Below are 16,112 nucleotides of genomic sequence, written 5' to 3' on the forward strand. Positions count from 1 at the left end.
TATATATATATATATATATATATATATATATATATATATATATATATATATATATATATATATATTATCCCTGGGGATAGGGGAGAAAGAATACTTCCCACGTATTCCCTGCGTGTCGTGGAAGGCGACTAAAAGGGAAGGGAGCGGGGGGCTGGAAATTCTCCCCTCTCGGGTTTTTTTTTTTTTTTTTTTTCCCAAAGAAGGAACAGAGAAGGGGGCCAGTTGAGGATATTCCCTCAAAGGCCCAGTCCTCCGTTCTTAACGCTACCTCGCTATCGCGGGAAATGGCGAATAGTATGAAAAAAAAAATATATATATATATATATATATATATATATATATATGTATATATATATATATATATATATATATATATATATATATATATATATATATATATATATATATATATATATATATATATATATATATATATATATATACACTTGTATCAAACTATAATGATAAGTGAAAAGTAAAAATATCTAACAAGCGCCTCCACTTAATTACTAAGTATATACAGACGCCTTCCAAAGGCTTTGTTATCATTATCGGCCACGCCTCCCCTTACTAACTTTCCCACCGACCAATAGACAATACCTTGTTTTCGTCCAAGCTAAAGAGGTACAGTAACCCCCCCAACCAGGGACAATAGCCCAGTCCTGCTCCTGTGCAGTATAAGATACAGTTGTGGATAGCAGAGTCGGGGTTACGCTACAGATAGCAGCTGTAAACGGGAGTGATGTAGGGGTTTAAACTACAGGGAGCAATTGTAGAAGGTTCTGTGTGGTGGTTGTGGCCCCAATTCAAGCACAAGTTATAGATAATAATGTGAAGCTACAGTTGTAGGATGTATAGCAGTTGTACATTACAAGATACAGTTGTAGCGACCAAGTGCTATTCCCTGCAGACGCCATGCTCACTGCCGCTGCAACAGATCACCCGACTTAAGATCTTTCTCTCATAAACATCCAGCAAAATACCTCGGACACATATCTTAGCCCCCACGACTGGCCATGCTGAAGGCAGAGTGTCCATATTTTTCACGTGATGTCTGAAGCTGACGCACTGCATGGACAATAACTTACATTCTGCATCCGATATCAATAAAAACTTGTATTGCAAGTGTCACAAATAAACACGGACGAGTGGCCGAGCCTTAAGCAAGCAGCAACCCACGAGCGAGTGTTACAAGTTCCACCCAATACCTTTTTTTGCCCATTAGTTAAGGTCAGTTTTGAAGACTTTGATGGCAGTAGATTACAACACAGCTAGAGGACACTTATAGAATCCACCCATAAAAAAAAAAAAGAACAAGACACGACCAGGAAAATATCAACAGAAAACATAGCCAGAGATCCCTGCCACATTTTGGATAGCCTTATAGAAACGGGATTATAGAATCCAAGAGAACACAGTTCTATAGAAAATATAACCAAGCATCTATAGCCTTAGAATTCAACCACAAAGAACGCACTCATACCGAAGACAGGTTGCGAGAAGACAGCTCACACAGATATAGCCTTAGGACTGACGCGACCACAGACCCCAGTCACAAAATCAAAAAAAAAAAAAAACCTGGAGCCTGGTGAGACAACCACAGGCTACAGCCACCACAAGACCCAACCACATAACCTGAGCTCACAGAAAAGTATCGTAAGATCCAGCCATTTACATCAAAGCCACAGAAGACAAAGGAGAGAGCAACAGAGTCGTCGACAACCACAAAACACAGAACTACACAGAACACCGACGCTGAACATAGTCTCAGAACGGTCACTCAAACAACTGGCAAGGACACGGCACAGATCCTCAAACCAGCCGGAAGCTGGAGTGTGGTAGGCAGGCAGGCAGGTGAGGGTGAGGGCTGAGTCGAAGTGTGGCGTGGGTTGGCGGTGGCGCGGGTACTGGGTGTGGTTAGACTCTTACTCCTATCTTTATGGCAGTTTTATCCGCGAGTTAAGTGAAAAATGACTGGTGATTGTGACTGGTTAAAGATTTACATGAAATCTGGTCGAACTGGCTCCTGCATGGGGCATACCATTTATTATTTTTTTTTTTTCCTCCTTCTATTTTGGCCATTTTGTTCGACAATATGAGAAGATGTGAATAGTTTGGGGGCTACAATGTAGACAAGACTTGAAGTTGTATTGGCAATACAGCGCGTTCCTAGGTGTGGGAGGGATGCCAGATGACCATTTAGCTCAAGTTTTAAGACTTCATTCCCGGCAGCAAGTGGCTCTCATGGTTGGCAAACATTAACTCTAGCTGTAAGTCGGTATTACCAGGATCATTTTAGGCTCAAATGATGCGACGATGGAAATAAGATGCTAATCCCGAACTTTCTAATCATTCACAAGGATTCCTCTCTCTCTCTCTCTCTCTCTCTCTCTCTCTCTCTCTCTCTCTCTCTCTCTCTCTCTCTCTCTCTCTCTCTCTCTCTCTCTCTCTCTCTCTCTCTCTCTCTCTCTCTCTCTCTCTCTCTCTCTCTCTCTCTCCCACATCTTACGAGCTCCCATGAAAAGATGCCTTGGGCAACGCCATGACCCAGGCTTAGCACTGGGAACCACGCAAAGGCGAGCCAGTTTGCCCAGCAACCCATCCACTCGACGAGATAACAGACCAACACCCTAAAACATCTTGAAAAAGACTCCTGAAAATGGACATGACTTCAAAATCATTTGACTCATTCTCACGTCTATTTTGATTTACCTAATTCAAAAAGCATCTGGTTGATGAGAAGGAGATTTGGATGCAACGTTCTATTTCGTGTCAATCAATCGTTAACTTCGTGCCCATCTACATGGGGTGGACCAGGAACATACACCCTCTCACCTCCCTCACGCATATACTCAGGTCTGGAACACCCTGGATAAAACACACACACACACACACACACACACACACACACACACACACACACACACACACACACACACACACATAAACCTGTCAGCTAATATAAACATCTTCGTTGAGGCAGGTGTTGGATATGTATCCCTGTGCAGTGTGTATAGTTCCACCCACCGTACGAACCAGATGGAAGAACGTACAGCAGACATTCTCGCGTGAGGGAAGAATTCACCACAACAGGTGGCCATAACCTGAGAAAATGGCTTTCACCTTCTGTAGCACCTCTGGTAGGAGAAGGGGAACTTCACCTGGTCGTCAGGAGAACATTGCTAGCACCAGGGGTAGTAGGGTGGTTGGTTAGGCTAGCACCAAGGGTAGTAGGGTGGTTGGGAAGGAAGGGGGGAGCGCGCGGCGGTTTCTTGGATGCATATTTATTACATACTTATAATCCATTGGAGATCATTTTCCCGTTTCTTCCTCTCTGGGTCGAGGAGGGCTGTAAACTTACATCAAGGACCGTGTACGTTTTTGTTTACTTCCTCGGATGAATTACGAGCGTTCCTGACCACGACACGCACACACAGACACACCCACCCACACACACACACACACACACACACACACACACACACACACAATTTAAACCCCTCTCACCGTAACACACAAATGATAATCACACACACATAAACATATATACACCCGTCATCTCATACAAACATCTTCGAGAGGTTAAAACCAGAATGAAACTAGAATGCGCTTCTCAGAATGAGCCACCACACCAACGAAGACAAAGAGCTCATAGTGAAGGTCCGAAGGAGGGCATCCAAGGTGGTACCACAATTGAGAGAGTTAAAGTACAGGGAAAAGCTGGAGGTTTCTGATTTACCCACCTTAGAGGAGAGGGGTGACCTGATCACACCCTTTTTAAGTTTTTAGAAAGAGATTGAAGGAGTGGAGTGTAAACAGTATTTTGAAAGCAGTAGGTATAAAGGAACCAGAGGACTTGTAGATAAAGATATAGATAAATACTTTTATAGTATAATAGTGTTGATGAATGGAACGAAGGGACTGAAGACACGCTTAATGCAGACAGTTCACACAGATTCAAGAGGTTATATGATAGTAGAAAGTGTTCAAGAGATGAGGCTACACTAATGTGAAACTCCTTCCCCATATAGTGAAAACAGGTAATTACAAACAGGTAATTACACACACACACACACACACACACACACACACACACACACACACACACACACACACACACACACACACACACACACTCACACACACACACACATACACACACACATACACTCACACACACACACACACACACACATGCACTCACAAATACATGCAACATACATATATGTACACATATTCAACATGCATAGATACACATAAATGCACCAGATTGATGGTACAAACAATCCTAACTTGTCTCAAAGGTCGACATGCATTTTACCCACACACACAAAAGGCAAATGATCTCACCAGATCACATAATCAGTCACACTAACAAGTGTGGCTTGATCTGCATGCGTGCAAAACTAACGTGACTAACAAGGAGAGGAGTTAATCCCTCCACCTTACGAAGCCATAACTCACTGGCTAATGTCGCTGAACTAACTAATGTAGTTACGTGCAAGCATAACTATCCTTCTCCCAGCTCTGTAATTGGCGCAGCCTCTCCTCTAATCACCCTGCAAGACTAAATACTGAACAGGCACAGTTTATCATCGGGTAAGTGAGATTGATGACAGACCAGGTGAATATATTGTTAAAGGCTAAAGACACATCAGGCGAGAATGGATGACAGCTGATGATGGATCATGGACGGTGAAGGCGCCTTGTGAGTCCAGGACTTCAGAGGTAAAAGTGTCACATTAATCACACTCACTTGACGAGACTCTCGCTTGACTACACCCTCACCTGACGTCACTCTCAGTTGATGTCACTCCCATCTACCGTCAATCCTCACTTGACTTCACCCCCACACACACCCCTCGCCTCACCTGACGTCGCTACTGAGTGAACAGATCATGATGAACCATCACAACTCTGTGGAAGACGCTGTTCACATTGTACACCAGATGGACAGGGATTCGAACCGTCGTGTGGGGTGTTCTTGTTCTAATTCTCTGGGAGTGGAGAAGAAAATGAGAAAAAAAAATATAGAGTTACACTTCATAGAAAAAGAATATATTCTCAAAGGTACTGAAGTCATCCTTTTGGGGATTTATCTTTTCCCTAACAGGAGTTAAGTTTGCTTTTGGCGGAGTTCGGGGTCGTTCCTTTCTTCGGGAACTTAGAGTCTAAACTCCACGCCAAAAAAAAAAAGAAACTCATACCAGCTGTAGTCTTCAGATCTAACATCTTAATTGGGTGTTCGTGAGAGCATTATGTAAATACCGAGGACTTTATGAACACTTCCAAGTTTTCTTATAAAACGCGCCGTACAGTGAGACCCATAAATGAACCAATATGACGGAAAATCTTTGGTATACTGCCCAAAAGTCGTACATGCCGATGGATAGAATTTTAATCTTCTATATCACAATCATTGACGTCCCATACTTCTTAGTGCACCCTCATTTGGACGGACCATCACAATCACAGGTCCCGTGGGTGTGTTCAATAACCTCATTCGAATTCGGAGGGAAATTCCGTGGAAAGCAGGCATCAGGAATAGACTGAAAGAGAGAGAGAGAGAGAGAGAGAGAGAGAGAGAGAGAGAGAGAGAGAGAGAGAGAGAGAGAGAGAGAGAGAGAGAGAGAGAGAGAGAGAGGGTGTTAACTTTAACATTAAATTAGCCTTGGCTGATACTAAAGCAACCACATCAAAGACGATTATCATGCTTTTAATTAATATTTAGAAAGTCCCAGGCTGATAAAGGAGACGCCATATGCTTCTATTCACTCCGAGGAAATTGTTTAGATGCACAATTAATCCTGGTAATTATCTTCATTAAGAGCATTATCAGAGACCATCACATTGGGTGGCATTCTTACCAAAAGTCAATGCATTGTATTTTGTAATCTATTTTTTTCCTTTATTTGTCGCGTTCTCCTCATTCTGTATTCTCTTCTCGCATTTTCTTCTTCTCTTTCGTACATATTTTTCCCCCTTTCTTGTTCTTCCTTTCTTCTTCCCTTTCTTCTTCATCTTCATCCTCGTAATTGGGAGACTAATCATCATTATTATCATATTTCTACTCTGATCATTCCACATTTTCTCCCATTTCTACCAGTCTCTTTTAGGACCCCACTAAACCCAAAAGACGAGAGACCTTTATCTCTCACGGCAAAGCTGACGGTGGAGGGAGGTTATGTACTTAATAACATTCTGTTTCTCGGCTCACTATGTGGCGAGGAGGAGGAGGAGGAGGAGGAGGAGGAGGAGAAGGAGGAGGAGGAGGAGGAGGAGGAGGAGGAGGAGGAGGAGGAGGAGGAGGAGGAGGAGGAGGAGGAAGCCCGTGACCACGAGACAATGGCCGGTGTTAGGGCAGGTCCAGGGCGTGATAAGGAGAGAGAGAGAGAGAGAGAGAGAGAGAGAGAGAGAGAGAGAGAGAGAGAGAGAGAGAGAGAGAGAGAGAGAGAGAGAGAGAGAGAGGGAGGGAGGGAGGAAGCTGGGCAAGTGATGGAGACATTCATGCTGCAAAATCGAGTTGGGAGGGAGTGTGGAAGTGCATGCAGGGAGGGTAGTGTTGTTGTAGAGGGAGTCAGTTGTTCTCGTGTGTGTGTGTGTGTGTGTGTGTGTGTGTGTGTGTGTGTGTGTGTGGACAGATAAACAGACTGACAGACAGAGGTGGAAGATTACGTCAACGGGAAAGGAGGGGATAGAAAGGCTGGCCTCAGGGTTTATAAAGACGAGAGAGTTGAAAGGCGAGGGTCTACCTACCCAGCGCTGGACTGTTTTAATGGATGACGTGTGAAGTGTTTGTGGAGGGATGGGCTGGGATTGGTCGGATGGGAGTGACGTGTGAGTGTGGCTGTTTGGGAGGGGGGTGGGTGATGATTGGTGGTGGTGGGGTGTGTGTGTGTGTATGTATTGAGAGTGATTGGTAGTGTGTGTGTGTAGGTGGGTGGTGGCGGATGATTGGACGTGCGTGAGTATGTGATCGTTGTGGAATGATTGGTCGTGCTGGTGTGTGTGTGTGTGTGTGTGTGTGTGTGTGTGTGTGTGTGTGTGTGTGTGTGTGTGTGTGTGTGTCTGTTTGTAATGGTAATGAACAGTGATGTGTCTAGGTGTTGTGGAGCGGACGGTGGCCATGTGTGTATATTGAGGAATATTTGGCGGTGTGTGAGTTGAGTAATCTTATCTTTCTAATGGTGATTCACCGCCTGACACTGATTTTCCCTGTAATCATTCATCTGATCAGCTACTCAGATATTCGTGAAGTGAAACAGTGTCCGCTGTAAGAGTGTGGGGAACTGGAGATCAGTGATGATACGTATGGCGGAAAAATTGATGATTTTCTGGGGTTTAGGAGAAATGCAGCCCCTGGGATCTGGGGTTGGTGGAAGTACCCCTGGGGTTATGGGGCAGGTGGGTGGCAGTGTCCCCTGGGGCCTGAGGCAGGTGGCAATGCCCCCCTTCCCCCCTGAGATCTGAGGCAGGTGGTCCACATGGGGTCTGGGTCAGGTGGCTCCCCTCAACTATAACTCTTTGCCTCACCAATCACGTCGTCCATCGTGCCGGGCGGAACAATGCCTCGACTCAGACCTCTCAAGATGCTATCAGAAGTGACTGTAAGAATCTTGGCATAAATAGCATTGTGCAAGAGATGTCAGCTTGATGGAAATACTTGTTTTCGAGTTATGGCTACTTTTTCCCGAACCAGCACACCCGGGTCCATTTCTCTGTTACGACATCCCGCTGTGATAAGACGAACAGCGGGCCTTGTACCCAAGCTTGAACCGTGACCACACTGAAGCAGCTTTGTTAGAGTCAGCTGGCCTCATCCACCAGTCTCCTCTACCGTGCAACGGTTTGAAAATCAGGCAAAGACCCGGGAAGAATGGTCTCTGGCGTCACCAGTGGACAGGGTTCAGTTAACTCACGGGACAAAGATACAAGGTTTAAAGTCTGGATTACTGGAGGACTCGAAGTCCTTGGGGACCAAAGAAAGACGACCTGGCCTACTAGAGGGATGGTTGTAGACGGTGCCTTTCACTGGAAGTTCGACAGGTGGAGGGAGACTGTTGTCGGTAATCGTATATGTATCCTCATCTTTGCAGGTGATGGAGACGATGATATGATCTTGGTGACTTCAAGCATGTTGTGTAACTGGTGGTGACAGTGATCGAAGGGATATAAGTGAGGTGTCAGATTTTCCAGTTGAGATCGAGTATTTCTTGAACAGGAGAATGGAAACGGGATGGAATTTGATATAGAAAGATACATCCAAGAAGGTGTTCCTTTCTTACGGTCGATGTCTGTCTTTTTAAAGTTCAAGATTAAAGTGTAAGAGATTTTAAGGTTTTTAAGAAACATAAGGTCACTGGGGACTTTCCAGTTAGGCAGTATGGACAAAGGTTGAGCGCTCTCCCACCATCACCCCCTCCTCACTGATCCAGTCACCCCCGTCTTGATTTAATCACTTCAAAGTTTCATAAAAAGTAGGATCTTACGAGGGATCCCGGGGCAGCTGAGGTCAGGCATCTGGTGCTGACGACCCCCACACTGTTGAAAGAAACGTATCATGAAGAACTCACGGTGAGTCCAAGAGAGGCGAACTGCACACTGGAACGGGAATGGAGTACGGCGCTACGAACGTAGAGGAAAAGAAGAAGAAAAAACATAAAAGAAAGAAAGTTATCGAGTGTTGAATAAACATGTCTGTTGCATGGGGGGAGAGAGAGAGGGTGCTGATGTCGAGTGGAATAAACACTAGGAGGAGGTGGAGTGTTTAATGACCCGGACGGTGATTTCCCTGAAGAGTCACGCGAGTGTCAGTTCGAAGTGCTTCAGAGAACGTCATGCTCCCGTTCACTTCTGGTATAGACAGCAACGAAGAAAAGATGAAAAAAAAAATCTATATATATAATTTTCCCTCTTACAACACACAGTGTGTGGGTGTGTGTTAAGGGCCAGCGAATCTGTTACATGAGAGATGGCTGAGAAGAATTTCGCCTACAGTGAGAGATTGTTGAGGGCTTGTCACTGTGTGGGGGCGGAGCGGCAAGACACATTGGTGTGAGGAAGAGTGGAGAGAGAGAGAGAGAGAGAGAGAGAGAGAGAGAGAGAGAGAGAGAGAGAGAGAGAGAGAGAGAGAGAGAGAGAGAGAGAGAGAGAGAGAGAGATCGTCACCGGAGCCAAATAAGATTGGAATGTGAGGCGAGAATGACGAGGAAAGTGGGGTGATTTACGGACTGTCGGAGACGCGCAAGAACGCCATAAAAGGATTATGTGAGGAGGAGTTTGTGTCGCGGCTGATGATGGACTGAGTGACTCGTCTAAGGTTCAAGTTTGGGTCACGCACAGGTCCTTTGTGTAACCTTTTTTTTTTTTTCTTTTTCTCTTCGGGTTTTTTTCTTCACTAGCCTCGTTGTATAATGACATACTTCAAGGGAAAAATAATCCCGCTATAAATGCTGAAATATTGCACAGGGTATTTTTTTTTTTCCTATAAAGTTTGTAGTCTGTGTCATGGTCAAAAAAAGGATTTCATGGTCTGAAGAAAGTTAAAGAGTTTCCTAAGCGGGCTCTTGAGCTGAGGATGTTGCTTTTCAGAAATACCAAGTTTTTTTAAAGGAACAGTTGGAGCAAGAGGGTGATGGGAGGAGTCCAATAATCGCCTCACAAACGTAAGGTGAGGTTGGCTAGGAAGAGCAGGCTCCACTATACCAAAGATCGAGACGACTCACAACTCATAAACGAGAATGGAAGGAGAGATAATACAACAATATGAGATAGTGCTAGAAGAAGAAAAGTATCACTTTGCTGTGGAGGACAGTAAAGGGTAAAACCAATGAAAAATGGAAGTTCCCAAGAAAAATGGGAAAGCCATGAGGGGGTGAGAATTACCTGGAAAGCCTCATTAGTAAGAGACTGGAATGCTATTGTGGAGAGACCATAGTTTGGGGAGGTGAACTATACCCGATTTAGCAGTTATTGAACTACCCAGAGGTGATGATGTTAGCAGCGCTGATGATCAGCGTCACGCAGAGAAGGACTTCATATAAGGAGAGAGAGAGAGAGAAAGACAGGAGGACAAGAAGAGAGACAAAAGAGAGGAGAGTCATTGAGATAGATAGTGTCAGAGGCAGAGAGAGAGAGAGAGAGAGAGAGAGAGAGAGAGAGAGAGAGACTGGGGAAAAAAAGGGAGGGGGCGTTCTTCAAAGAGACCGATCGAGTGGCAATAGTTATAAACAAGCAGAATGACAAGCGCAGAAGAGACAAGACGAGAATATAAATGTCAGACATACTCATCCAAATAGAATGAGAGAGAGAAGAGAGAGAGAGAGAGAGAGAGAGAGAGAGAGAGAGAGAGAGAGAGAGAGAGAGAGAGAGAGAGAGAGAGAGAGAGAGAGAGAGAGAGACAGACAGACAGACAGACAGACAGACAGACGGACAGACAGACAGACAGACAGATAGACAGACAGACAGAGAAAATGAGAGAAAAACACGGAGGACGACAGAAGCTGAAAGGAGAAAAAAAACTGATATACGAACAAACAGAAATACACATACGAAAACAGATCAGAACAAAAGCACAGAGGAGGGGGTGGAGGGGAAAATACAGAAAAGGAACGAAAGAAATAATACAAAAGATAAAAAAAAAATAGGCAGACTTAATCATTTTGTTTAGAGGGGGTGAAGAGAACCCAGGACGGATGAACAAAGACCACACCCCACAAACTGAGGCAAACTTAATGGTATGTTCCCGTGGCGCCAGAGCAATGTCTGCCGCACTTTTATGACCTCTTATCCAGGGTGAGGCGTGTGTTGGTGATCCAGAACACGTTATGATGCGTTAAACTCACCCCCGCCGCTCGGCCTATATAACGTAACGAGACGCGAGGAGAAAGGCAACGTAAGACCCGAATACCTTTTAATGAATTTAGTTGTAATACGGGCGGGTCTCTCTCTCTCTCTCTCTCTCTCTCTCTCTCTCTCTCTCTCTCTCTCTCTCTCTCTCTCTCTCTCTCTCTCGTGCGTCATCAGGTATTGAAGAACTGATGATTTATCTCGAGTTCTTCTTACCTGATCAAGTTATGTATAAAAAAAAAAAATGTAAGAATGATTACTCTCATATTTAAACTTGCTTATATCAGAATCTTCGTTTATCATTTATCAGTTTACTGTGCGAGTGCGTTAGTTTGTAAAATCATACATCGTTTTCTTATTTTCTGATCTATCGATCTGTCGTCAATTCGTCTATCGCTACACATTTCTTTCCAGTAGTCTGGCTTAATGGACGTGTTTGATGGCGTCGTATCCAGCGTCCTTGGGTATGCCTTTTTCCCACCAACTGACCAATGCAGCTTAACCCTTCTGCCCTCTTAGGTCAGCGGAGGTCTGCGGGGTAAGTAAAGAGATCGAAGTCTTCAAACACTGACCACTGAGACTTTACGTTACCATGGCAGAGGGTTGCTCGTACATCGAATGTTCCCTCCCTCTACTAACTTAAGAGGCGCGCGAAATGTTTTTACCACCACCTTGTGACCTTTGTGTTTGCAAGCACTGCATCTTAAGTCTATCTATTGCTGTGACTCCTCAGCGCACTCTTCACATGATAGATATTATCATTATAGACGTTCTCAACGTAAAAGCGAAAAGTAAAGCTGTAGACGAACCTTCAATTCTCACTAACTGATCTCCACATAGTAGTCAGTGCCCCCACCATTCTGCTATAGACGACGTATTCCCCTCACACAGACTATGTGTTTATTTTCCACATACAACAATGACTGAGTAAAACGTAAATCTTCTCGGTGGGTTTGACCCTTTGACCTTACCCATGACCTTTCCTAAAACACCAGCAGGTCCCTGAACTCGTGCGAAAGAAATGCTTCGCCCCACAAACTCTGTCGAAGTCAAGCAACAGGATCTGACACAAAGTGTTTTCCAGATTGCAAAGTCCCAGCAGACGACACATCCGAGCTAAAGGAACTGCACTTGTAGCGAGCGTCTTGGGCTGCATGAACGAACCCAGCAACCCTCTTGATAACCGGGGAGTCTAACCGTAACCTCACGCGTGAAGGATTATCCTGTTATTCAGAAAATCAGTCTTAGTTAATTGCATTATTTGCTTACCTGTCGGGCGTCAGCGATAGCCTCAGATGGGTTCCATCCCGGAGACGTGAGGAGAGTTATGGCGTCTCTCTTATCACGAAGGTTGGAGGCTTAATGGAAAGACTTCGGAGACCTCACATCGAACTGGCTCTTGGCTATTTATCACCCAGGGGGTTCGTCAGAGGGACCGTCAGTCCTTGCTATCATCTCGATGTACTGTGATGTATCAACCATTTTACAGTTTTAGTTGCAAAGATGATAACACTTATGGATGTATAGCTACTGTATTTAGGAGAAAGTAGATGCAACAATTTTTTTTATTACATGAATAGCAACAACAATTTTTTTTTTCTTACATGGATTTCCCTTTCTTTTCCAGGGACGATCTTCCTGGAACTAAGATCAATTGTTCATTCATTTACTTTAGCCCTGGCATGAGTAAAGCCAGTTCGTCCTGGAGGAAAATCCTACAGGTAGCCATTGTCTCAACCCAGGCCCCTGGTGAACGTGATGGAATTAGGTGTATTTACAGGAGGATCTGGAAGAGGATAGAGAGAGAGTCTGGAGAGTCTGTTTGGGAAGCAAGAGTTTTCACATTTACTGAACTCTTTAACCACGGTCCAGCGATGCTCGCTTCAATCCAAGTGTAGCATAGTATATTTTACCTCGAGCTTTTTGGATCGTTCAGCTCCTGTTGGTATGAAATTAAAAAAGAAAGAGAAATAAAGAATTAAGATTCTAGTACAACAAAGAGGGATTCTCGTCTTGAGTGGTATCATTCAGTACTGAACTGAGTGAAGTAAGGTCTTAAAGGGATTATTGGCAGGAGTATTACACGAGAGAGAGAGAGAGAGAGAGAGAGAGAGAGAGAGAGAGAGAGAGAGAGAGAGAGAGAGAGAGAGAGAGAGAGACAGCGCGCACGGCAAGTCTGAATTGCTTTGCTGGAAAAGCACTGTGGTACGTCCAGCCTCGGGATATGCAGATGGAACGTGACTTCAGAACAACAGAATGTTAAGGTGAGGTGAAAACTGCCGAGGTTGCGCCTCCCTCAGGGTTGGGTGAAGGATGAGGTGTTATGGGAAGGTAGAAAAGGTGGTCAGTATGAGTTCTCTCTCTCTCGAAGTGGTCCATGCTACTGGCACGTTCAGGATGCATCTAAGAGGGAGAGAGAGAGAGAGAGAGAGAGAGAGAGAGAGAGAGAGAGAGAGAGAGAGAGAGAGAGAGAGACCGTAAGCTGGCCTCGCCTTGAAAGTACATGAGCCGGCCTGACCCTTGACCCTCAAGCTGCCTTTCCAGTACACGAGCCACTTAGCCCCTGGCCGTGACCCGAGGGCGTCCACAGGTCATGCTTAAGATCAACATTTTCAATAACAATTAAATCCATTTCCCAGTGGTGACCCCCGAGCTCAGAACCTGCAACAGTGTTTGAGCCCGTGACACTGACCTATGACCTTACAGTCTCCTTTCTTTTTACAAGCGTTGCGCTGGATATATTCCGCTAGAACCTATCAAAATTTGTCGATTTCCATTTTGAGATACGTTCACAGGCAAAGGATGGACCAGATACACAAATGGACGTGAAAAAAACACATCTGAAATGATCAGGAATTTACTGATTCATGGTTTGCAGTCTTACTTAAAAGCCAGCAATGCATACTTTCTTACAGATGTATTTCCAGGCAAGGCATTCACAATTTCTTATGTTCTTTTCGCCATCATGATTATAGATAGGAGGAACCCATTGTTCATGTGAAATACATTAGCCTTATATATCTAATGGTTTTGTGGCAGACCCGACAACAGACAATTCCTCTTTTTTTCCCTCGAATTACTCTCGACTGAACCATAAATCATTGATATGCAAGTCTGGATACGACTTGAGCTTGGTCCTGCATGCATGGGCAAGTCGTCTCAGCTTCCATGTATTGTCTAATTTATTCATTTATTTTACCAATGCTTAAATTTGTCATCTACAGTGACGCCACGCTCTACAGAGGAGGATTATGAGGATCTGGGGAAAGCTTTTAACTTCCTGGATCACGAGTATGGAAGGAGGACCAGATGGGACATCTATGGTAGAGTCTGGAAAAGAGGTATTGTAGCCCCGGAGGGAGGAATGGTGTGGCCTCCCAGGGAACACATATTGCAGTCCCGGGAGATGGGCAATATTATCCCTGTCGGGTGGATAATGTAGCAGCCGAGGGAAGGGTATTGATAATGTAGCAGCCGAGGGAAGGGTATTGATAATGTAGCAGCCGAGGGAAGGGTATTGATAATGTAGCAGCCGAGGGAAGGGTATTGATAATGTAGCAGCCGAGGGAAGGGTATTGATAATGTAGCAGCCGAGGGAAGGGTATTGAAAAACCGAAAGGACGGGTACTGTAAATCCTTTGAGGGACGGATATTGTAGCGTCCAGGGACGGGTATCGTAACACCTGTGGGACGGACATTATTAATCCTGGGATATGGATATTGTAACGTTAATGGGGAGAGTAGTGTAGCCCATTGAGGATATGAATAATGTAATCCTCTAGGAACGAGTATTGTAGACCCCGAGTTCCGTACATCTTGACCTGTTTTTCAGTGACTTCGAATCATGGAGATATGTTAACATATATAAATCACCATGGCAGCTCGACATTAATGAATGAGATAAGAGAAAAGGAGCTAAAGTACATGCGACCTGAAACTAATACGTGGCCAGCAGGAGTGTTGTGAGTGGCAACAGGTGAACTGGTCTTGGCCAGCCTGGTTGTGTGAGGGAGCGACAAACACACGCCACCAACCATAACATTGGCTGTTTGGTGGTCGTCAGGAGTGACTGACGTTCACCTGGAGGAGGAGAAGGAGGAGGAGGTAGGAGGAGAAGAAGAAGAAGGCAATGAAGAACCTGCGATTAAGGAAGAGGAGGAAAAACAAGCAATGTAGGAAGATTAATTAAGAAAATAAGAGAGTAGTGATTATGAGAAGTGTCTGAGTCACAGTGACTCACAGACGAAGCTGAATAAGAGCCTAGGTCTCTGCAGCAGAGGTTATATATGACGGACAGTGGTGATGTTTGTACAACGTGAGTGTAATCCTTCATTACCAGCCTGCACGACCCAGCAACTGGTCAGACGCTGTGTGCTATGACCGCCCAGGTCCTGACCATGGTTGCGAGACAAGGTCTATGTAGCACAGGCTTGTGAAAACATGTACGTACCTCGCTGAGGATTCCTTGGGCACCGACCCTTCGCATACATTGTTTGACATCGATAGTTTCGTGTGACAGTGAAAGATTCGTATGTCGTATACATTCTTTTATGCAATAACTATCGCGACTGATGATCACGCTGCATACATGTATGATGATCCGCGATCCTGTGAAACTTTGACGAGAATGAATTTGAAACCTGTATATTCAATTATGAAGTTCAACACCGCAACTCCTTAACGATCACCTCTCTCTCTCTCTCTCTCTCTCTCTCTCTCTCTCTCTCTCTCTCTCTCTCTCTCTCTCTCTCTCTCTCTCTCTCTCTCTCTCTCTCTCGATGCGGTGGGAGATATTTCTTACCCACCTTCAAACATTCCAAGTCTGCGTGTGTATACGTTTCCCAGAACAGTATTGGATAGCTTCCTAAATCGTCTTGAAGAAATCGACGCGTACGCCGCCATGCCTGTTGCTTGAATGCTTTGACAAAAACGGTCTCAGATCAACATCTGAATCACCCCGTCATTGCTGCAAAGTAGAAGGAGGTGAGCTCATGATGGCAAGAAGGTATGATTATCATCCATAACGACCCACTCACCCAGACACAACGAGAGACCACAGGCAAGTCCGTCACGATTGTAATGAGAGTAATTATATTGATAAGAAATGTTGCATACCTAATAATCTCTTACAGGTTGCTGGAGAGTACAATACACACACGCACACGCAAACAAAAGCAATCGTGGTTTATATATCAAACGTTATTGATAATCGGGTTGTGCTCGGGCGTGGCATTATTACTTCAGGGTCGAGAACACTTCGGACC

This window comes from Panulirus ornatus, chromosome 14 (assembly GCF_036320965.1).
Source record: "Panulirus ornatus isolate Po-2019 chromosome 14, ASM3632096v1, whole genome shotgun sequence".
NCBI lineage: Eukaryota > Metazoa > Arthropoda > Malacostraca > Decapoda > Palinuridae > Panulirus > Panulirus ornatus.